At 40.0% G+C, this 24,656-nt stretch overlaps 2 long non-coding RNA genes across 5 annotated transcripts in view; one reads left to right on the top strand and one right to left on the bottom strand.

Annotated features, from left to right (window-relative positions):
* LOC129146914 (uncharacterized) overlaps window positions 1-9,205 on the bottom strand; it is a 61,104-nt gene extending 51,899 nt beyond the window's left edge. For both annotated transcript variants that reach the window (XR_008554282.1, XR_008554281.1), the window contains exons 1-2: window positions 9,027-9,205; window positions 7,991-8,066 (exon numbers count right to left, since the gene is read on the bottom strand). This is a non-coding gene — a long non-coding RNA (uncharacterized LOC129146914). The remainder of the gene's footprint in view (window positions 1-7,990; window positions 8,067-9,026) is intronic.
* Window positions 9,206-9,258: 53 nt separating this feature from the next.
* The window catches only part of LOC119259935 (uncharacterized), a 52,483-nt gene continuing 37,085 nt past the window's right edge, over window positions 9,259-24,656 (top strand). For 2 of the 3 annotated variants that reach the window (XR_008554420.1, XR_008554421.1), the window contains exons 1-4: window positions 9,260-9,281; window positions 10,037-10,177; window positions 16,738-16,804; window positions 20,622-20,805. This is a non-coding gene — a long non-coding RNA (uncharacterized LOC119259935). Of the gene's footprint in view, window positions 9,282-10,036; window positions 10,178-16,737; window positions 16,805-20,621; window positions 20,806-24,656 lie in introns of all 3 variants that reach the window. The other variant, XR_008554422.1, reaches the window with a different exon arrangement.

Raw genomic sequence — 24,656 nt, 5'->3', positions numbered from 1 at the left:
AAAAAAGAGATTCAGGTAATTAATAGGTGAGGGTAATATTACAACCTTTGTTTTACTTAATTGATGTAAAGATAACTGTTCAAAATAATAGCAAGAATATATTCAATTATTTTTATATGTACATGTATGTTAATGTATTAATGATGAATGTCAACAATGATTCTGGGAAAGAATAGAAAATTAAAAATATTTTGTTATTATAATAAGGAACTTGCGCAACCATTCCATAGTATACTATTCTTTGAAAATGAACTCAGATTAGTCAAATATCCAATCCAAAATCTAGGGAAAGTACTAAAAAAAAAGTTAAAGTGAAGTATAATTGATATGCTAAAAAAGCAGGGAAAGTTGAATCACATGCTGCTGAATAAAAGCCACAAAAGGCAGAGACAATGTGGAAGACAAAATAGGAAACAAGAGAAAACGAATAGAAAAAAATTGCAAAAATGTGCATTATTCCAACTATATTGATAATTACTTTAAATATCAGTGTGTAAATACACCAATTCAAAGATGGAGATTGCTGGAATAAACTCCAAAGTTTATGTCAATAGGCAAAACGTTCAGAATAACCAACATAATGTTGAAGAAGAGCAATATTGGTAGAATGAACTTACTGGACTTCAAGACTTACTATAAAGCTTGCAATCATGAAAACAATGTAGCACTGAAGAAATAATAGACAAATTAGACCAATAGATCATAAAAGAGAGCCTAGAAATTGAACCATATGAATATAATCAATTGATCGTAACAAAAACAATGTTATTATGTTCATGGATAAACCTTAACATAACACTAAACTATAAAATTCCTAAAAGACAGCATAGGAGATAATCTATGTATTTTGGGATGATGATGTTCTGAAAACACCAAAGGTATAATCCCTGAGAGGAAAAACTGATAACCTGGACTTCATTAAAATTAATGCTCTGAGGGCCTCCCCGGTGGCACAGAGGTTGAGCGCTGGGTTGCGAAGCTGCCCGCAGCCTCTGCGGTGCTGGTTCGATCCCCAGCTGCTCCCCGGCCACCGCAGGAGGGTCCCACATGGCGCGCAGACCTCTCCTGCCGCCAGCTGCTCCCCTCAGCAGTGTACTTCGGTCCTTCTGCCTGTTCTGCTCCCTGCTCTAGCTCGGTGAATTCTCTCACCCTCCCGCGCTTCTGACTGTACCCAGCGCATGTATAAACAAAACAAACAAACAAATAAAATAAATAAATAAATAAAGCATGCCTCTATTAAAAAAAAAAAATTAATGCTCTGAAAAAATTCAATGTCAAGAGAGTAGAAGGTAAAACACAGACTTTAAGAAAATATTTACAAAGACACATCTGATAAAGAACTTTTGCAATTTATACTTAGAAAGCTCAACTTTTAAAATTCAATAATAAGAAAAAGAACAATTTGATTAAAAATGGGCAAAAGACTTAAATAGACACTTCACTAAAGAAGATAGACAGATGGCAACTACACATATGAAAAAAATTGTTCAACATTGTATGCCATTATTGAATTTCAAGTTAAAACAATGAGATTAATTTTGAGATCTGACTTCCATGCAAAAACCTGCAGGTGGTGTTTCTGGCAGCTTCATTCATAATTGCCTAAAGTCGGAAGCAACTAGGATGTCCTTCAATAGGTGAATGAATAAATAATCTGTGTTATATATACTAAAATATTATGTTCTATCAAGCCAAGTAAAGATCTGGTGGGAACATAAATATGTTGTGCTAAGTGAAGGTAACCAATTTGAAAATGTGGATTATTGCATCATACAAGTGGTATCACCTTCTGAAAAAGGCAAATTGGAGACAGTAAAATATCTGTGCCTGCCAGAATTTGAGAGAAGAGCAGAAAAAACAGTAGGAGCATAGAGGACTTTTAGGCCAGTGAATCTCATCTATGTAATGCAATAATGGTAGGTACATGTCACTATATATTTGTCCAGACCCATAAACTATGTAACACCACAATGAACTCTAATATAAATCACAGACCTTAGGTGATAATAATGAAGCAATGCAGGCTCATGTACTGTATCAAATGTATCACTGATGTAGGATATTGACATAAAGGGAGGTTATGTTTTTGAAGGAGGTATGATGGGAACTCTCTAAATTTTCCAATCAATTTTTCTGTGAACCTAAAACTGTTCTAAAAATAAAGCTTATTAACTTAAATAAATTTAAAAAAGAAAAGCAAAAGGCCAATCTGGGAAAACTGTGATTTTGTTATCCTATTAAAAAAAAAAAAGGAATGAATGAATGAATACAAAAGCATGGATGAATCCCATAAGCATATTATTGACAGATAAAAGTAATACAGTATATTCTGTATCGTTTGTTAATATAATGTTCTTAAATCTGGGAAATCAAAACTATTATTATTGGTGATAAGACTTCATAAACCCACCTAGAAACCCCTTTGTCTGAGAATAAACCCAGTTGTAAGCTCATGAGAAGACCAAAGGGAAACTCACAATTCCCTGCAAACACCACTAGACATCATTTTTTTAATTTGTTCACTTCTTAGATGAATTCAGAACCTTACCTGACATTACACTTCAAGGGCAATAGACTGAGATACAAGCTGGTATGTTAAATCTGTAAATAAGGAACTATATCTCTGTGTCCTTCCTAGCAAAAGATTCTTAGAACAGAATTACCTGTTTAGGCCCTGGGCCTCCCTGGGCCTCCCTGCACTATGAAGCAATCTACAGCCTCTGCAGCATGAGTTCAATCCCTGGCCAGCCAGGGAGCAACCCACATGGCGCAGCAGACCTCTCCTGTCTCGCCCGCTGCTCCCCTCAGCAGTGTATTTCATCAGTCTGCCTGTTCCGTTCCCTGCTCTGTCTCTGGTGAATCCTCTCACCCCCCGCATCACTGGTCTGTACCCTAGCTCTTGTATGCATAAATAAATAAATAAATAAACAAACAAACAAACAAATAAATAAATAAATGCCTAGGCCCTGGAGCCCAGCTCCACCCTGTCCTGGTTCTGGTTCAGCAGGTCTATTTGTTTTGTTTTGCTTGTCTGTTCCACGGGTCTAGGCTATGGCTCTCCAAAGGAGGTGCTCTACTTCACTGACAACAGAGACAGAAAACTAAACATTTCCAAGCACTGCCTTGGTTTTCTTGATCTAAAGTGCAATTTCATAAAGAAATTGGAAATACCCTAATATATAAGGATAAAGAATTTCTTGAACAAAGTATGACACATCTTCACAACTAAATACCATGTGGCTTCTTGGAAAATCATGTTATGGAAGGAATTTAAAGACTTGGTTATCCCTGTGAACTAGCCCACCCCATAGCTCTCAAATCCAAGACATTCCCCTGTGACGCTCCTCTGACCACCCGTTTAGCCAGAGTCACAGATACATGGAGCCTCCTGCCTCAGGTGTATATGGGAAACTCTGAACCCCATGTAGTCATAAGAACCTATAGGCAATTGAAAGAGGTTAGGACAGAACTATCTGGGTCCTCCTTCCCTCCCTGCATCTCCCAGTTCCCCAAGGGCACTGGATGGCTTCCCTATATCCAGTTTTGAGTTCCCTCTGACCTTGAGATAGTAAAATTCAGGTGAAATCCACCGGTTCTCCCTTTCTGTCATTTGGAAATCCCTTCCTCTCTCCACAAAGCCTGATTTTACAACCACTGCTTTCCCCAGAAAGAGTAGAGAGGGAGCTTTGAGATATGATTGAACAATGGTCGTTTCCTCTGGGCTGCAACCTATGTTATGAACTTCAGAACTTGGCCATGGCCCTTGACAGCCACAGGAAGCATGTGGTGAAGAGGACAACGAAAAGACAACCATTTTATTTGAAAAATGTTATCTAAACTGCAGTTTAAAAAACACTTTCCTTTTTTTCATTTATCTTTTTTTTTAAGATTTATTTATTTATACAAGCACTGGGTACAGTCAGAAGCGCGGGAGGGTGAGAGAATTCACCAGAGCCAGAGCGAGGAGCAGAGCAGGCAGAAGGACCGAAGTACACTGCTGAGGGGAGCAGCGGGCGGCAGGAGAGGTCTGCGCGCCATGCGGGACCCTCCTGCGGTGGCTGGGGAGCAGCCGGGGATCGAACCGGCGCTGCAGAGGCCGCGGGCGGCTTCGCAACCCAGCGCTCAACTGCTGCGCCACCGGGGAGGCTCCACTTTCCTTTTTGAACGGTAGCTTTACAATTTGCCCACCTGGTCACTTTGTTGTACTCCTGAAAACCTACTTTCCTTCTTCCAGTCCCTTGGGCTGAGCTAGTAATAGGGGCTCTGGAAGGCGGGGCAGGGGAGAGGGTAGCGGGTGTTTGAGGGGGCTGACTTGCCCAGGAGGACTGGAGAACTTGCTTCATTCTGCAGTTTAGGCCACAAGGAGGGAGGCTTGTGGGCCAGAGGTCTCAGTGCCGAGCACTGCACAGAAGTCAGTGGACACCAATTCTAAAGGACAGAAGCAGAATCCCAGCTCATGTCAGATGTCAGCTTCTGGCCATACAAATGACTACCTGCAGCAGAAAACTTTTTCTTCTTCTTTTTACTGAGGTAATGTTTTTCAACACTGTATATGATTTGGGGAAATAGGTTCATGCCTCCTCAGATGTATGTCACTACACTAGTCTAGTTCTTTTTTTTTTTTTTTTTTTTTTTTAAGATTTATTTATTTATACAAGCACTGGGTACAGTCAGAAGCACGGGAGGGTGAGCGAATTCACCAGAGCCAGAGTGGGGAGCAGAGCAGGCAGAAGGACCGAAGTACACTGCTGAGGGGAGCAGCGGGCAGCAGGAGAGGTCCGTGCGCCATGCGGGACCCTCCTCCGGTGGCCGGGGAGCAGCCGGGAAACAGCCGGGGATCGAACCGGCGCTGCAGAGGCCGCGGGCGGCTTTGCAACTCAGCGCTCAACCACTACGCCACTGGGGAGGCCCAAGTTCTGCTCTATCACAGCACCCCTAGTCCTTTACCATAGACGATGGACCCCCGACTCACTTTGTTTCTATCCTCCCCCTGTCTTCCCTCTTGTAATGTCAATCCTGCCATCATATTTCTGGGGCTTGTTTGGTTTAGTTTTGTCACCTCCTTTTTTTAGTTTCTCTATGTTCCATATGTGAGTGAAATCATCTGGTGTTTGTCTTTCTCCTACTATCTTATTTCACTTAACATAACCCCCTCCAGTCCCATCCATGTTGTCACAAATGGCAAGAATTCATCCTTTTTTATAGCTAAGTAGTAGTCCATGGAGTACCTATACCTCATTTTTTAAAATTCATCCGCTGTTGTTGGGCACTAAGTTGTTTCCATCACTGCGGTCCCATGTACAGGGGGGATCTGTAAATCTACACTCAGTGGTTGCTTCTCACTTCAAATGATCTACTGTTTTGCTCCCAATATTCACTTTTCTCTTCCTTACTGGGCTATTTTCATTGTCTCCTTCTTCTTCACCCCTTCCAAATTTAATACGCACGCATAGCTTCATCATCATAGAGTATCCTTGGAATATACTTGGATCCTCCAACCAATATAATCATTGTACCTTAGTTCTATAGCTTAAGGGAACAGCAAGATGAATCCCTTCAGTGACACCCAGAGAGGTTATCTGACTTCTTCAGGGTTATCCAGCGAAGTAGGAGCAATAGAGAAAGCTGGCCTAGTGTTATATTTCTCCAGTCTTCCTATAATGTATTCATAGAAGACAAATACATTTTAATACTAAACCAAGCAATGCACAGAATTTCAAATCTGCACATGCACACACACACACACACGTGCACACGCACATTGCTCTCTGGAGCATACATGCATGCTTTTGATAATCTGCTGTTGAAAAACTTACTTTTCCTTGCTTACCCCCCACAACTGCATTAGCTTAGATAACTAAAAGTTGACTCTGTATCTACATTTTTTAAGGCTCTCCTTTTTAGAAGCAATGCCCATTTTGAGACAAGCCTACACATATGTGAAAAATGTCATGCTTTATATCATGTGGTGCCTCTGGGCATTTTGTCAAATTATTTCCATTTTTCTACTTCGGGCCCTAATGATCCTAGACACTCACTATGCAAGAGAGAGAAATATGTTTCCTGCCTCCCTCCCCTTGAAATATTCACCATGGCAAGTAGGAAAGGGCTTTCAGGTTCAGTATGTTCTGCTCAGATGGATCATGAAGGGCCTCAGCCTCTGTTCATGTTTGCGACTCTCTTGTTGCTATTATCCTCATCTATGTAAGTGCCCTGGTAATCTGCAGCCTGTCTTTTCTCCTTTGGAACAATCTCTGTTCTTTATACCCAAGCTGCCAACTTCGTGCTTTCATTTTGCTGTTCCCACTACTACTTTGCTATCTGTGTACTTGTATCCATGATTAGGAGCAAGGAGCAGTAAATAGAATGCATTCCTTTAGCACCCCCCACCCCCACCCCAAAACAATATCCGAAGCCCCTCGTGCACAAGGTCTCCATTTAACTGGGCTCCAAAGGGAAGGCACGCCTACCAGGACCAATCTGGCCACAAAAGCAATAGGCACGTTCCTTCTTTAATTCTAAAATTTTCTTGCTCTGTTGGCATATTCTACAGATCTTTGAGCAGGGACAAAAATCAATTCAAACCTTTCCAGGCTGCAGCCAGTCTCATGAGGCTCCGAGAGCCAGCAAGACCTGGTTTACAAATCTTCTTTACCCAGGCATATGCTCAGAGTTTCTGCTAATTGCCAGTCCTGGGTCTGGGGCTGGTGCTAAGATCTGCTTTCAGTTAAATGGGCTGACTGCCCCCTCAAACTAAGGGACTTTATTTAGGATTAATTCAAGTGTGCGCAAAATAGTTCCCGTCATGCAAAATGCTTCTATTTTCTTGGGAGAATGAAAGCATCAAAAATCAAATGGAATATTTTAGCATTGAGGCACTCCAAAAACCCTGTTTATTTCCCAAATCACAGAAAATAATATATTAGGAAAATGATAAAATATATCACCATGCTGAAATTGGAGAATATTTTGTTGTGGTGAAATAGAGAGGATGATGCCAAACACTTGAGAAATAAAGGGGGGGTTACTAACCTGAGGCCTTAACAATCTGTGATATGCCCCTTCCCAGACTCTGCAGTGGGATGTGAGGCAGCTGCCCACGAGATATAATTACAAGGTCCCAGAGAATCTTGTAATGGCAAGGGGGATAGAGAGGCTTCCAGCCATTGACGGAGGCCTGACATTTTACACTTCACACTTAGAGGTTTTTTTTTCCTTAACTTAAAGATCTACATGCTGGTAAAATGCAAATAAACCCAAGAGAAAACAATATTCTGTGAAACTATTGCTTGTTTATATTTCAGAGTGAAGGATTTGTCAAAACCTTTCCTAAGAATAGACTTCGATAGGTAGGGGAGGTGCTGAGGAGAGAGTATTTAGACCACATTGATTTAAAGGTATTTACACTGATGGAAGTCAGAGGTAGAATGGGAAGATGAAGATTAGCATATTAATTTTGTGTTAGCTAAGCATTATTTACAATGTCCAAAACTGAGGAACTCCCTGTTTGTGGAAGTGATCTAGAATAAGCTGCACAAGCCCTTGACTGGCAAGAATGCCATAGACAGGATTTAAATATTGTATGCCGGGCTAGACTCAATCCATGTAATTGTCAATTTAGCAAACATTTATGGTGTACCTTCTACCAGACTTAGTAATATGATGCAGACGCATTTTGTCTTCAGATAGCTTACTGTCATGTCAATAGGTAATTCCCACCAGTTCTGTTTGCCAGTCTAAAGCCTCTTCTTCCTGAAGTCTGCAGTGTAATAGCATTTTCACTTGAGCAACAGTGTTAACTAAAGGCTTTGCCCAAAGTGTTTAAAAGAAGGCAGTTGAGTGGCACAAGCTGCTCCTAACCTTGCCTCCGCTGCCAAGAGAGAAACTCATCATTTCTTGTGAGAACTGCCTGAGCCAGAGTCCACAGGACTCTGTGTAAAGGGATCTGATTAGGGATGTGCAGCATAGGGCTAATAAAGGAATTTCCTACCTTAGATGTTCAAAGCATCCTTCTCAACAGAATTCCAAAGGGCTGTTTCTTAAGAACTATTTAAATAAATAATTTGCTGAAAGAGAAAGACAAATATTCACTAGAAGTAATTGGATTTTAAAAAGTAACTGATTCAAGAGAAAAATCAAAGTCAAATCCAAGCACTTTCATTTTTGTTTACAACACCATGGAAGGGCTTCTAAATCACCAGTGTTCCCCTCCGCCTACCATCGCCCACCCACGGAGAGGAGAGGATGTGAGCTCAACTCAAGCATAGAAGACAGTGGAGGCTTGATCTGAGTCAAATTGTATTTAATTGACTTTCTTTTTAAAAGAGTTTTCTCTTTTCTCACCCCAGTGCTTGAGGTCAGAAATCTCTGTAATTTTGCTTGTCTTCCAATCTGTGCTCTGAATCTGGCCTTGTGAATAAGAGTGTCATGAGCATCTGGATTGAAAGCACATCAGTGGACAATAGCATCAAGTCACTATATGTTGGCAAATGTGAACCAAAAACATATATAAATGTGAAAGCAAGCGAAATATGGTATAATTATGATTTAAGAAGTTTGATAATATAATCTTAGTAAAGGTAAGCCAGAAATTCATTTTGACATGACTTCTTCTAAAATAAAAGATTATCAATAATAAAAACACTATGTTTTGTATTTTCTCATATAGTACTGAATGTTACTCTCATAAAAATTAAGTAGATATCTCTGTTTTAAATATGAGCAAATAAAGTGTCAGGAAGTTCAAATTTTTATAACAGACAAATAGGTGGAAGACTTAAAGTTTGGACCAAGCTTTTCAGGATCTAGTATTAGCATTCATTTAGTTAAAACATATGTGTTCTCTGAAGTATTTAATTTTTGCCAATACCCAAGACTTTCAGTTACAGGACTATAGAAAGTTCTTTCCTTATTTTGTGATTTTATCAGTCCATCTAATAACAGATACTATACATAAGAGTGTACATTAGAGGACTCAAAATAAGCTCAGACATGGTCTTTATCTGTAGAGGAGAAAAGTCACTCACACCAAAGAGAATATGATATATAAATAAGTGAAATACTGAGAAGCAAAAGGTTAATGATGATTGCAATCATTAACGAAGGCTGAAGATATAGGTTGGTCTTGATAAGAAATTTGACAAAAATCTCCAAAGGAAGGTAGCACGACTATATATTGAAGGTGGTAGATGATACCTAAAGTCAAGTGGACTCTTAGAATTTCATATAATTCTAGAAGATCAGTCATAATATAGTGATTGTGTCTTGATGCAGATTTCCAGGTAAGTGCTATACATCCACAACCTGGGTTTCAGAGACCAGGCTATAGTAACAGCAAGATTCTTAGGGCAAAAGACAAATCTGTGGCCTGCTAGTGTTAAGGGGAGACAATGGTTTTATGGACACCTAGAATAATCCAAGCACAGAAGCACAATCTAATGTAGCCATATTTGGTCCATATCTCACCAAAGATTTCTAGCTCTGAACCTACTAAAAAAGGGCGCTTTCCTAATTTTGACTCAAAAGCACCTGTTAGATGAGATGTCACTCAGTGCCAACTGGGTTGAGTGGGAAAAGCAGGCTGTGGCTGACTGATAGATAATTGAGAAAATTAGGGATGACAAATAGAATCAGTGATTGTGGAAAATACAGCATTTATATGTAAATCAGACAAATGGGACCTAGGATCCCACAATATGGCACCATTAACTCAGAAAGAATGTGGAAAATTTCTATGTGACCAAAAGATTTCTATCTTGTAATATAGAATGAAAGGGTGATAATAATCACTGTTATTATTGCATTAATAATAGTATCATTTGCCATGTATAATAGATCATATTTATGGAGTGTTGTCTCCTTGCAAGCTGTGGGCTAAGCACAGCACACTGTATCTGAATCAAGTGGCAACACAACTGAATGCATAGTAACTATTTCTATCTTATATATGTGAATGCTGTCTTTGACTTGTGCAAATACTCTTCACTAAGGAGGAGAATGTTAGTTCTGACTAATACTCTTACTTTGTCTGATGCAGAAACCAAAGGCATCCTTCTCATGAAAGATTAATTTGTAAATGCCAAGATTCCCAGAGAAATTAACTGTGCATATATGAAACAAGGAAGACACCATTGGTCTAGTGGGGAACACCAGATTGGAAAACCTCAGAGAACAAATGGTGATTTGTCTAGTGACCTGTTGCTGATACTTGATCTTCTCTGGGTTAAAAAAAAAAAAAAGGAGAACCTTCCCTTGAAGTGGTACCTTATCCCCTATTGTCACAAATCTGCCCTGCTGCCTTTGGGGATCTTGTGGAACTCATGGAAGGAATTCTTATCTCTTCTCCCTTATAGTTGAACAATCTGAGAGAGAAGACACTGTCTTACTTTCCACCTTGTTTAAAATACAGACACCCATACTCCCTGCCCCCCATCCCAAGACCCTATTCCAACCACAAGTCCATCGGATTTTCATTAAGGACATGAAAGTCTAAACTCTTATGCAGAATTTCTTTAAAATAATTCCTCTCAACCTGGCATTTGTGGTACAGAAATGAAACAATTCATTTTGACAAGTTGCACTAAACTGAGGCCTGAACCATACTGTGAGAGCCTCTCTGTGGATCCTATAAAATACTCAGGAAATATGCACTTGACATCTGGTTTGCTGGATTCCTGCTGAGAAATGGAGGCTTTGGTGTGAGACTGTCGGTCCAGACTGGCAGATTGGCTGTGCATATAACTGTGCATGAATCCACACAAAGGGGTCATGTTCAGGCATTAATTGGGCATGTTCCAACAGAATCTTAAGGAAGCACAAGAGCTAAGATTGAACACTTGGATTCTTGTGCAGGGAAGGCAGCAGTAACTTAGGGATATGAATGTCAGGCATGCACCTCTAAGAAATATAGAACATGAGGTGCATGTTGTAGAATACAGTTCAAATACCAAGGTACTTTAAAGTGAAAAGAAATGTTTAAAAAAATGATCAAGAATTGATAGATGTTAGCAAGATTGCAGAGTTGCATTTCTCAGTGCTTTTCTGGGTAGGACTAAAAGCTAACTGGTTCACAATAAAATATTTTTATATTTTAATGTGAGCCTCAATAGATATCCACAAAATAGAAATTAAATATATGAAGATGAGTTTGCCATAATAATACTTTAAATGTCAATTAGTAAAGAAATTATTAAATAATAAACCGGGTTGAATTTTTACAGCTTCTTCTAATATATATTAAAATCTTACTGAGTGGCGTAACCCAGTGATAAAGCAATAGGTGTACAGTTAGAGTGCCAGAGTTCAATGCTTAAATCTACCATTCCTTAATAATAGACTTCCTTAAACTCTTTGTTCTTCATTTTCCTTATCCATAATACAGGATAATCATATATTCTTCATAACATTGCTGTTAGATTTAAAGGTGATAAAGAAGGGATCTTGGATTCTCTCCACACAGACCTCTCCATGGGCTGTTGAGGCTTTGTGACAGCAAGGCAGTGAGTTCCAAAAGTCGGTCTTCCAAGACACAGGAAGAGAAAGTTGTCATTTTCTTCTGGCCTTAACCTTGTCACTTTGTCACATTCAGCTGCAAGGGAGACAGGGGAATATACTCATCGAAGCAACCATGTGACCAAATAAAATTTTGTGTAGTCAATAAAGATGGAAGAAAATGCATATCAGATATGAACTGGTAATATTTTTCCATAGCAAGTAACAACAACAAAATCTGAATGCAATTTAACATGGTTCAAAGAAATATAAGCCCCATCCTAGGGGCTCAACCAAGAATCAAAAACTAATAGCCACCTTAACTGGAGTTTTAGAAGACAGCATTTTAGATTATAATATTGTGGAGTTAGAAATACATTTTCAAATAGTCTAATTCTATTCTCTATTTTTAAAGATAAGAGAGCAGAAATTCAGAGCAGTTATTTCTTGCTCAGTGTTACATACGTAATTACCAGGACTAGCCTCCTCTTTAAGTTTAATCAGTCCTCTTGCCAATATATTTTGTAATAACTCACTAACCCTCTTTCTGTGTACCAACTAATATAATTATGATAAAATGATGACAGTACTCTAAGGAAGAGTTTAATCCCTTTGAAAATGATTAGCCTTCTATTCTTTCTAGTGTTCATTGTGCCCAGCACTGTGCCAGGTGCTTATTAAACTGGATAAATTGTAACAACAACAACAACAACAAAAAAAAATACCACTGCAATCTTGCCGTAAGGGAGTTCACAGTCTAATTTTGGAGGAAGTAAATAAATGTTGAAGAAAACAAGATCATAAAATGCATACAAGAAGAGGAAGAAATATCACAGAAACACAGAGAAAACAATGACACCTTGAGTTAGTCAGGGAAAGCACTATATTTGAACAGGATTGCAATAGGAAGGAAAGAAGAGGAGAGTTGTTATAGCAGAGGAAACATGGGCCAAAGGGAAGTGGACATCCTTGAATTAAGGGGTCGAGAGGAGAGGCCTTTCCTCACTCTCAGTAGGTGAGAAACAATCACTAAAATGAAGGCCATGGTAGAGGTGGTGGACGATGCATTTAAGAAAACTCAGGAACTAGGAGTTATAAGACTTGGAAATGAAGTAGTGTTGGGTGATGAGGAAAAGTTGGAATCTAGTGTATCGCCTTTGTTGCTCCATCAGGCAACTGGGTGGCTGGAAGTACCACTCCACAAGGGAAGGAACAGAACAGGGATCCCATGTTGGTTGGGAAGAAAATGAAGTATATCTGAATATATTGTATTTAAAGCAAATCTGTTCACTTAGTTGAAAATAGAGAGTAAACAGTCAAGTGATGGTCTTAATATTGGAAGAACAATCTGGTCTAGAGACATCACCATAGAAGACCTTGGTGTTTAAGTGGTAGATAGAGAGTATGCTACATAAAAGATAATGACAGAGAGTGTGCTACATAAAAAGATATTTAAAGAGATTATCTGTGAACCCCTATATTCAGTGGCAGTGTGAAGAATTGTGATCGATATAGGAAATGAGAAGGAGTACTGGACAGAAAAGACTTTAGTGTCTGGATTTATTAGTGAAAAAGAACAGTGAAATCCAAGACGAGAGGACCCATCAGTGCCAAATGTTGCTAAGTGGTCAACATGAGGACTGGAAATTGTCCAGTGGAATTTGTATCTGGAAACTGTTACTGGCATTAGAAAGGGTGGTCTGGAGGAGCACAGGGAGAGAAGACATAGGTCAGTGTATCAAAGAAAGGAGACAGTAGCTTTTTCTAGTGTAGGATACTTGCTTTGGGAGTCTGACTAGGAGGTGAAAGAGAGGGGGTCATTAATGGCTATAAAAGAGACAAGGTGAATAATATTTTTAGCAATGGAAGATAGTTGAGCATGTTGTATATTGACAGAAATTGGATGGTAGGAATGAAATTAAAAAACATTCTACAGGGCCTCCCCGGTGGTGCAGCGGTTGAGCGCTGGGTTGCGAAGCTGCCCGCAGCCTCTGCAGCACCAGTTTGATCCCCAGCTGCTCCCCGGCCACCAGAGGAGGGTCCCACACGGCGCGCAGACCTCTCCTGCCGCCTGCTGCTCCCCTCAGCAGTGTACTTCAGTCCTTCTGCCTGCTCTGCTCCCCGCTCTGGTGAATGTTCCCACACTTCTGACTGTGTCCAGTGCTTGTATGGATAAATAAATAAATCTTTAAAAAAAAATTCTGCAAAAGAGAGGAGCTAATTGATGCAGAAAGGTCTAAAAGGAAACAAAAATGGTGGGTTCTAAAGAAGAAATGAAGTTAGGCTTGTACAGGTGTAGAAAGCACATTCCCTCTGTCTCTTTGGAGAAAACAGAATTATGGAAAGAAAGGAGAAAGGGAAAGAGGGAGGAAAGTAGAAGGAAGGAAAAGACGAGTAAGAGTGTAGGATCCAGGAAAGCCTATATAAATGTTTGCAAGCCTGGGACATGAGAATTGAGTTCTCAATCCTGTGTGTTCTCTGTGCAATCAGATATGAGATAAGCATCTGCTCAGGAACAGAGGGAAAATATTGGAAAAAAGACCAAAAAAAAAAAAAAAAAAAGCATGAAGACCCTGAATGGAAAGAAAGCTGACCAGGGAAAAGCAGTGCTCTGAATGGCTTTTGTTTTTGTTCGGAGTTACTCATCAGCCTGGAATTGTTACAGCGGAAGGAGCATTTCTGTGGCCTCGGGACTGGCACCTTCTCCCATGTCTCCACTTCTCCGTGCCACCAACATGGACTACAACTCCCTGCGTGCCATAGACTGGACTTCCAGAATGGAGAGCAGCTGGGAAGGAGGAAGAAGGGAGGCAGCCGTTGAGTGGAACAAAGAGGAAGGAGACACACCTGGGGTGGTTTAGGCAGGTAGAGTCTTCAGGGCCTATGGCTGCTATCCCCTTGACCATGTGGTTGGTAGATTGGCCAGCTGGGATGTTACATTGTATATTTTGGGGCTTTCCTTCTGTTCCAGTTCTCAGGGATCTGCCTATCACTTGCTTGTTGTTCCGTGCTAGGCAGAGACTGGACCTTGTTCTCCGAGTGCCTTTTCAGCTCCAGGCCCTGCCTGGTTGACTGGGCATTTGCCTAGAATGGAGAGTGTGATTTCTGAGGTGTATCAGAAGTCTCCCCGCTACTCCTGTTCCCTCCTTCTCTATTCATCCCTTTAGAGCCTCTCATGACTAATACTCTCTGAACACAACAAGAATTCATTTTCTTTGCCTTTATGCATGTGGGTGACTATACTTTTTAGAATGGGCAAAATGGATTTTTCCCCTTAACAGTTTGGGGTCTCTGGGCACCCTCAGTTATATAAGGCTTCAGAATGATTTGGTCTGGAATGGAGGGTGTGTTCTGCTGGGAAGAGAGAACAACAGGGACATTAAGAAGATGGTGGTGTTGAGTGGGTGCGGATTAGGAACATAGAGCTGAAGTAAACTGCATGGAGAAGTAGAAAAGCTAAGACGAAAAGTCGGATAGACTGCGATGAAAAGAAACAGCCTGGGATGGAAGGTACCTGTGAGAAGACGGCATGGGTGAAGAAAGTAAATGCCTGAGAGGGAGTAACTACAAATGAAAAAGGTTCAAGCTGAGGGCTGCTGAAATTGAGTAGAAGCAAACACTGCGACGAGCAGCCAAGAAGGATTGAAGAGAGTGGAGTAGAAGGCAGATTGTTCACACAAGCAGTAAAGGTCAGAGCTTGAATGGAGAGGAAGATGCCTCTAGTCACAGGACACAGGACACAGGGTCGGCTCTGCAAGGGGAAAAAACCTAGGGGAGACTTTCCCAGTGAGCACACCAGATGCACTGGTGCTGTGCCTGGTGCAAAAACCTGGGCTTTTCAGGATGGCTGTTTCTTTGTGTTTGTGATTTAGAATATAATCATACTGCATCTCTTGCCTTGTTCTTCAGCATATCTACAGTTGCTTAGGAGATAAAAACGCAGACTGCTTGGAAATTCCACATGACTCCCTACAGCATGACCGCTGCGAGAGTGCAAGCGCCAGTCTTTTCTCTGAGATTATCAACTACAAAGGGCACAGTTTGCAATTTTAGTTTCTCAATAGAGACCAGTCTGCAGCTGCAAGGAAGTATGTGCAAGGCCCTATAAAGCCCTGTCTTAGTTACAGACCTGGCAGCCCCACGTTGGTGATAACAGTGCTCTCCATGTGGAAACCAATGGCAGAGCTCGAGTGTTTGCCCCAGCAGATGATTCTGGGTGAGATAATTATGACAATGAGGCTGTGTCCTGTGTCCGATTGTGGTACAATACCCAGGGCTGCACAATTTCCCCGTGGTGCTGTGACCACATGTGGAAGGATTGGGGCAGAGAATGAAGCAAGGAATGAGGGACAGCATTTAAGTAACAAGCTGGCAGAATTTATGAGGAAACTGACATTTATTAAATAACTTTGAAAATGCATTGCACAAAAATGGGCTATTTTATTATTTGTTTGTTTGTTTGTTTTTAAGTGAGAGAATCATAGCCCAACCCATTGCCTATCTCCTCTATCCCACCTCTCTCAGACTCCTCCACACACCCAGTTGGCAAAATATGCCTGTAATGTGTAAGGGTTAAACACATCTAAACCTCCAAACCCATTCTTATGGCCAAAAAAAAAAAAAAAAAAAAAAAAAAAAAATTTTCACCACCTGCCCCCTTCACTCACCCAAGGCATTCCTGTTAACAGGCTTCTCAATGGTTCTCAGATTTGCAAATTGTTTCCCATTCAATTCACTTGAGCAGATGTTTATTGAAAACTTCCTAGGTGCTCAGCATAAAAGAGCATGGACTCTGGAGTCAAGACATGTGGGTTAAAATTTAGACTTTGCCATTGCCAGTGTGACAAGTTAACTTATAAAATTCCATCTTCAGTTTGCTCACCAGAAAAATGTAGAGAACAGTACACCCTACATCATAAGATTGCTGTGAGCATTAAATGATATGATATGTGGAAAGAGCTTAGCACATTGCCTGGCAGGCAATAAGTATTCCACCAATGCTTGCTATTATCTTTAATTCTATCAAGTTTTTTAAAAGTGCAGCAGATGAACTAAATCTCAGTCTTGGTCTTATTTGGAATGACAGGAAATGAAACAAGATGAGCGAAAAAAATAGGTATGCTAACCTCGACAAAAGCAATCGGTTATTCAAACAATAAACAGGGTCACTGGAAAGACAGGTAGAGTTTGTCCAAAGGTGAGTTGATGGCAACAGCTAAATGCAATTCCCCTAATTCTATTTCACAGCAGCCAGTATAACCTCTGGAGAATCATCCCTCAGTTCTACCGGAAGGGGAAATATGTGAGATGCAAGGTATGTTGGGTCCTGTAGTTTACTAATCTAGGTATCTTTTTAGCCCTCCCCCGCCTCATTTTAAAGAATCTACATATTATTATTCACTGGTTTAACATACACTGAAATTATAGATAATCTGACAAACAAATGGTATTAGCAGTAGTTTTATATAAGGTGGTATATAATACACACAGAGCTTTTCTATATATATGATAGGAACTTACAAGAAGTGGAAGGGTTTAGCGAAAAAGCAAAGAGAAAAAGGGGCATTGCAGAAAAGGATTTTTAAAAAATAGACCAAGAAGGCATAAAGATAGGAATGATTGTATAAGACAGAGGGAAAGAAGGAGAACCATATGCCCTCCAAGCAACATGCTGAAATTCAGGGAAATTGGATGGAGAGATTGGCATTCCAAAGCAATCCTGCAAGAACACCAAAATGTGATAACTATGTCTTGGGAGTGCAAGACACACACTCTGGCATATTGGGAGAGGGAAGTCTGGGGCTGTGATTCCTTCTATGAACGTACTCCAGTTTTCTCACCATGCTGTAAGCTCCTGAGACAGACCATACCTTATTTTCTGTCAAAACCATAACTCATAGCTGTGACTGACTCAAAGGAAGTGTTCAGTAATTTGCAGAATTAAAAGAAATGCAGGAAAGAACTGAAGAGGAAAGGAAGAGGGGATGGGAAGAAGAAGGAAAAAGACAATATTTATTGTCAGGGTAGGTCAATATAATGACTGGTTTCAGGAATGGAGGGTCTACAGCTAACTGGACAGCCCACACTTGTCTACTGTTATCCATTAGTTTTCACCAGAGGTAGACTCTGTGAATGAACTGTTTTTGCTGTGGATTGACTTCAGGTTGCAAATGAAATGATCTCTTCCTCTGTCGCTTTGATGACTATCCATCCCAAGGCATTCCATTTAGGATCAGTCCCGGTAGTAAGGACTGTGCACCAGGCGGAATATTAAGTATGCAATTTTTAATGTCATCAAATAGTTATGTGCTAAAAGATAAGCTAAAATAAGAGTGTAACTGAGCAATGAGATGAAAGCTGAGTAAGTTCATGATAGAAAACAAATGTAGCAGAACAGTCTTCTCTCTTTTTTTCCTTTTTCTGTAAATACGAAATTTACTAACACTTCCACTTTCCTCGAGCTGCATAAGGCTCGAGCTACATATATATAGTCGCTGTGAGCTCACCAGGATGGAAAAACAAGGTGATAAATAGTCGGGGTTAATCACAGTTCCATCAGTAAGGCTCTCAGGTGATTGTGATTGGTTTCTGGGAGGAGTAAGGGATGCTTCTCTGAAAGAGAAAAATTTCAACAAGTCCTTCCAAGAGCAACATGGAGAGTGAAAAAAAAAAAAGAGAAAAATCACTTTTTTGTTTTGCGATGATGGAGTACCTTTCTCTTTGTAGAAATGAAGGATAGAAAACGTTTATTCAGTTGGTGATTACCTCAGCTTTGCATCTTTCTTTTTTCAGAAGAGTTTCAGTTCTTTTCAAAATTCCACACACAAACCCACCAGGGCTCTGAACAACAGAGCAGAGTTTTTAAGGAGTTCTACCAAGGGGGAGGGTGTCAGAAGAACCAAGCCTTCAGCCTTGTCTGTCTCTTCTTTGTTGTTGTGTTTTTGTTTTTAAATAAAGCTGCAATTGGCCTGGTGCGATCTGATAGGAGTAGTATTATAAACTTGAACATCTACGGTGTTAGAAAAAAATGATGAAACGTACAACAGGGAAAAAAAATAGAAGGAAAGAAAGAAAGAAAAGGATCTAAATGACTGGCAGATCCCATTTCTTTACAAGTGTTACATTTCAGTCCCCTGCCACTACCACATGTTTCCTGTTCACAGATAATTTGTACAACATATTTTATCATTCAGTTTTAGACACAGTTGAAAGGCTTTTGCCTAAGGCTTGGAACACTTTGAAAATTGTATACCATTTGCAAGGCTTTCTTCTGCTTCACTGTGCAATTAGGTGACTGTCTTTCTACAGACGTCGAATTTATCATTTATGGGATTGTGGATGTGTGAGTGTGTTTAAAAACCAAGGTGAACTAGAAAATGAATGGAGTAGTTTTCAATAACCTACACACGAGGGATGAAAGCAGCAAAACAGAAATTTCAAGCTCATTGAAGGACTGGAGTTCGCAGTCAGCAAGTGGGTTTTCTCCCTTAAAAACTTCAGTTCTGGTAGGTTTTAGATCCTACCATTGTTTACATATTTACTGGGCTTTACAGTCTCTACTAGTAGTTACATTACGATGTAATAATCCTAAAGAAGCCAGTTTCATTAATCTCTGCGAAAGCGATTTCAGGACATTTTGTTAGCTTCCCCTGCAATCTTCTTTGCCCTGTCTTGCCTGAATTTCACAGTTTGCCTGTGAAGCACTGACGTGCTCAGAGCTTCCCCTGGTGGAAGTTGCTGGCAAAAGGTGTTCTAGCCAAGAAGGGCGAATCTGGGACTTGCTCCCAGGAAGGGGCTCAATGGAGTGTTCAGTTGCCCAGGAACAGAGAGAACATAATGTGACTGGAGGTTGTGATTGAATTTCCTATGCGCTTCTATGTTTTACATAACCTGAATTTTAAAGTCAGATTTGATAAAAGATAACTTATTCCCATCATTATGCCGCTTTGTATTTTTCCACTGAATAATGCAAACGAAAAGAGCGAGGGAGAGAACCCCATCCCACCCTCCCAGGAAGTGGATGACTTTCCTCGGAGGTTGAATTCAGCATCTGTCATTATGCAGCGATGTGGTTCTTCTGTATTTTAAAAACATGGCAATAAAATGGTTGGGGAAGAGTTTGAACAGCATTCTCTCTTTTGATGGGAGAGACTTTCTAGGCCTGCATGGGTAGTTTAAGGTGTTTTTTTCTTCTTCAGAAGGCAAACTTTCCATATTAATTTCACTTATACTATAAAGTTTCTACAATATTTGTTAGCCTCTAAATCCTAATAATATCTTTATATGTTTTAGGTGATAAAAATTTCTAAGGCAGGTTTTCAGGAAGGGTTTAGAGAACTGCGAACAGTCAATAAATGTGGTCACTGTTGATTAAGATGAAAGGATGACAGATTAGTAATTCATGATGGTGGTGAGAAAAAAGCAACAGAATTTGAATGCTATTTAGAAAACCTTCACAAGCCTAAAGCGAAACTTAACCAAAAAAATGGGAAAGAGGAGGGAGGAGAGACAAATATACTTCATCCGGCAGCGTTATTTGTTTCAAGAAACATTATCAATTATCAACCAACTAACATTGACTTTTTGAAACAACTAATCATTAGATTTAAATAATTTTATACCCCATATAACTCTGAATGCTAAGCAGGCTAAAAAATGCCAGACACATGTTCGGATGTAAATCTATTCAAATGATTTACAAAGATAATACACTCTTTCTGATTATGTACTCATTACAGACATAGATGCACACAAAAACAAAACAATTATATTCAAAGATCAAGTCCACCTAGCTGTGATGACCCTGTCAATTCAGAAGTGGGATCTGAACTCACACGGGCTGCTTGCCTCCCGTCTTCTCTGACAAAACATTAAGGATAATGTAAAATAAAGCCACTTAGAAATGCTATCCACTGTCAGTAATAGAGAAGGACGATTAAAGCTGTGGAGACATTTGCTAGATTTATACATGTGCACACAGCCAAGACCGAGGGGTTTGGGTCGGTCAGAATGTCACTGTAATAATAATTTATGGAAGGGCAGCAGCAGGCGGAAGCAGCAAAGACACCAACACTGAAAGAGTCATCCTGAATAAAGTACTAAGTGTCACTTTCCTTTTGAAATCCATCCAGGACACCGCAATGACATGGACTTTCAGACCCAAGGAATCAGATCATTTTAAGTAATTGTTTTATCAAAAGCCTGCGTCCCCAGGGGGACCTGCCTGTGGCCATATGGAGCTCAACATAGCCTCCTCTCAGCAGGACAGCCTCTCTGCTCCTTCCAGTGTCTGGACGGCAATGACACAATTCCTGGGTAGGTGCTTGAACACTTACATTTTCTTAATCAGCTCAGCTCTTGGGGCGTGCAGAAGGGACGCCCCTATAGACTGGAAAGGCCATGATAAATGGCTCTCATACAGAAATGGGGAAGCAAGGAGGCGGGGATAGATGTCCATTCTCTTTTTAAACTGTTTCTTCTTTCATATAAGGTCCAAGAAAAAGCAAATCCTTAGACAGAGAAGACAGCATCTTTTAGAGCTGATCATCCTATCAATATGGAGTTTGAAGGACATATTTTGATTGTGGCATTTCTCAAATAGCCTGTGCCTAATAGGCAACTTCCCATATGTTGAGCTCATGGGTGTACCTGCAATGAGAAGTGGCCTCCCACGCATGGGAGCAGCTAAATTCACATGCAGGAATTGTTCAGGAAATTGAGCCACTATGGGCTGCATTTAAAGAAGCAAGATTTTCAGGATTCTGAGTTGAAACTATTCTTGCTGCTGACTTTCTATGTGACCTTGGGCAAATCATTTAACCTGTAGGTGCCTCAGTTACAAGAGTTGTGTGATTCTTGGTCTAAGATGCAATTTCAAAACAGAAACTCCATCTTAACTTTTCTTCCCTTTCTACCACTTGATCTCATCATTGCAATGCAGTGTGCTGCTCCTGGCACTTTCTGATTGACCTGTCTGCCCGTGAGGGTACCTCCTTTTTCCACTGAGCTGACATAATATATGCCCAGCTGAAGGGGGCTCTCCTGCTTTGGGACATATCAGGTTCACCTGTGCAATGTATAGGGTGTAGGCACAGGGACCTCTGCTGACAAAAAAATGCTCCCTTCACCGAATCACCGAACAACTGAACTGAGAGTCCTAGTGTCATCAGATCATCTTAACCTACTCTGTGCTGCAACCCTTTGTAGTCTGTTGGCACACATGACCAGTGCATGTAACCCTCATGAGTGCAAGGGAATAGTACACACCTGGTTACAAGCTCCACTTTGGTGGGAACAACTCTAAGTGCAAATCATGCAATGTTGTCCTTTACCATATGGGACCTTCAAGTACCTTTTCAAACCACCTCATCTCTTCTGTAGTATATGGACTGTAATATGTAGTATAGTGGAGCACTCACATACTAACATAAATATATGTACTCTATAGTGTAATGTTGCATACTAATAAATATAGTACAACACATAGTATAGGGCATTAGTATGCTAATGTATACATAAAATATGCATACACTACAGAGTATTAGTGTACTAATCAGCATAGATATATTAATAATTAATATTATTACTACTAATTATTTAATTATTAGTGAATATATTACTGAGTAAAATTACTAAAATATTAATGATACTAATATACTTATATATAGCATATAATATGTAATTATATAATATATATACACTGTATATGATATATGCACTATATGTGCTGTATATACACTATATAATATGCACACTATATATACAGTATAATACACAGTATAGTAATTTTCAAGACCTGGCGAATCTTGAGAACTAAGTGGTATACATAACATTTCTGATGTGTCTGGCACATATGTGATATACTATCACCATTGGCTGTTACATTTTTACATATTTCAATTCTTCCTGTTTCCATAGCCCTTTTGCAATTAGATTTCAGCCCTGTAGGATCATTGAGATCAGGATTCTTTATTGCCCCCTCTGTAATTGAAGATGCAACAGTAAAACTGGAGATGTCGCAGGAAACCTGGTCTCATGCCTCTCTGTTCAGTGTTCTTTCTCGAAAAATCTATGCTGCTATTCCTCCTGGTTTCTGGCAAGGCACATGGTGTTTATTTCATCCTCTACATCTTCTATCCACCTTCATGGTCACATGGCACCTTGAGAGCTCAGAGTTCCATTTGGTGCTTTCATTTAATGTGAGTTTTTCCACTCATGTCACTTCATTCAGGTTCAGTTCAACAAACCTCTCCTAGGATCAGAAATCCCAGTACCTAAGTATCTATGCCAAACTGGAAGTGAACAGATGGAAAAAAAGCATGGAGTGTGCAAACAATGAATCCAGGATCACACAGTCAGTGGACAGCAATATGGGGATTTGAGCCCAGACCTGACTGAATGAGGCCTGGTCATTATTGCTGGAGTCTGTGGAAAGACATACAACATGCCCAGATGATTCTTATGTATGACATTTCCTGCTAAGCTCTGCAGGGTGATACTAATGTGCAGACCAAGGCCCTTATTTCTACCTGGTTTTATAGGGATGGCATATGAGCTGAAACTTTGATAGGTGCATGAGAGTGATCTAGGTGAATGGGAGAAGGAAGGTGGTCCAGCAGGAGGGAGCTGTAAGGAGGTGGATGAAATTACAAACAGTGTGGTTGGTTTGTGATGCACACAACTATCTACCAGGTTGGCTTACTCAGTCAGAGATCCTCAGACTTTTTCAGGAATCAGAATCACCTTGCAGAATTGTTATGACACAGGCTGCAGCTGACTATAGAGTTCCCTGTTCCATGGGTCTGGAGAGGGCCAAGAATATGCATTTCTAGTAGATTCCTGGGTGATGCTGATGCTGCCAGTTCAGGGACTCCTCTGAGTGGCTGTGACTGAGAGCACAGTGATGAAAAGGGGAGTCAGTCTGTAGGGGAGACAGGAGTGTGTTTATGTGTTCCCAGGTAGAGAAAATGAGGAAGGTCACTACATATCTATTGACATCATCTTTTCCAACAAAAGGCAAATGATTTGGGTATCTGTTCTCCCACCTGAGAATGAGGATGGAAATGCTCCAGGGTGAAGTTTTGACATGACGATTACCTTTCTGAATGTGCCATGAGGTTTTCCAGGCATTTCACAGCTCCTGGGGGCACTGCAGAACAACATCTTCTTTATAAATCTCGGCAAGAAATCCCTGTACTAGTGGACCTCAGCTTGTAATTGAGCAAGTGGAGAAGTTTGCTGAGCTTTTTCAGGAAGTAGTAACTCAGCGTCACCTTGGTGCTTCAGAGTCACAATCTGCCAGAGACACAAGCTAACCCCCAAGTGTCAGATCCTTCATGAATTGAGCTCTAAGACTTTTAAAACACTGAAAAAAAGCCCTTCTAAGAATGTCCCATAGAAAAAGGATCAGTCTTCCATTTTAGGAAACTCTTTAAACCAGTTCATTAATTCTCTACCTATTCTGCAATTATTAATTGGTTTAATAGTAACCAATCCATGAAGGTATCATTTTTTGGAAAGGCTTTTGTATGTTAAGTAATAAATTCTACTGTTTTTTTTCCTAAATGGAAATTTTCCCAGCTGAGAGAACTTAGAAAATCTATGAAAATTAATAGTTCTTTTAAATGAAAGTCTTTATCCTACATCACCCTATTTGTCAATTCTCATTGACTGTCTGACAAAAATAATCCAATTTTTTCTTTCTTCTGTATTTATTTGATTACTGTTCTTGGACTTTATAAAAAATGATTAATATGACTTTTCTTCCCATGGGAAATACAATAACTCACAGTGCATTGTACAAAAAAAAAAAGAGAGAAATGGAAACCTACAAACGATCTAATGCTTTAATAAAGTAGACCCAGTGGCCCTTCTGTCCCTTTTAATGTTTTCCCCAATCTCCCAAGTTCATTACAGGTCATGGTGAAAGGATTGCATTTTGTAGTGCTATACCCTATGTATCTTTAAATTCTGACTTGACACAGCTAATATATTTTAGGCTGAGTGTAAATCCCAACTCCATGTTTCCTCACGTTTTACACTATAATCATTGTAAGTGTGATCTTGAACATTTACCTTCTGGTCAAGAGGTGAACATTAATTGAATAATCATAAATAAATGCCTTTTGAGAACTCTCTTAAAGCACATTAAGCCTAAAAGGGAAGCG

The sequence above is a fragment of the Talpa occidentalis genome, unplaced genomic scaffold, assembly GCF_014898055.3.
Source record: "Talpa occidentalis isolate TD23 unplaced genomic scaffold, MPIMG_talOcc4v2.1 talOcc4.5, whole genome shotgun sequence".
NCBI lineage: Eukaryota > Metazoa > Chordata > Mammalia > Eulipotyphla > Talpidae > Talpa > Talpa occidentalis.
The sequence above is the reverse complement of the archived record's forward strand: the minus strand, read 5'-3'. Positions and strand labels throughout refer to the sequence as shown.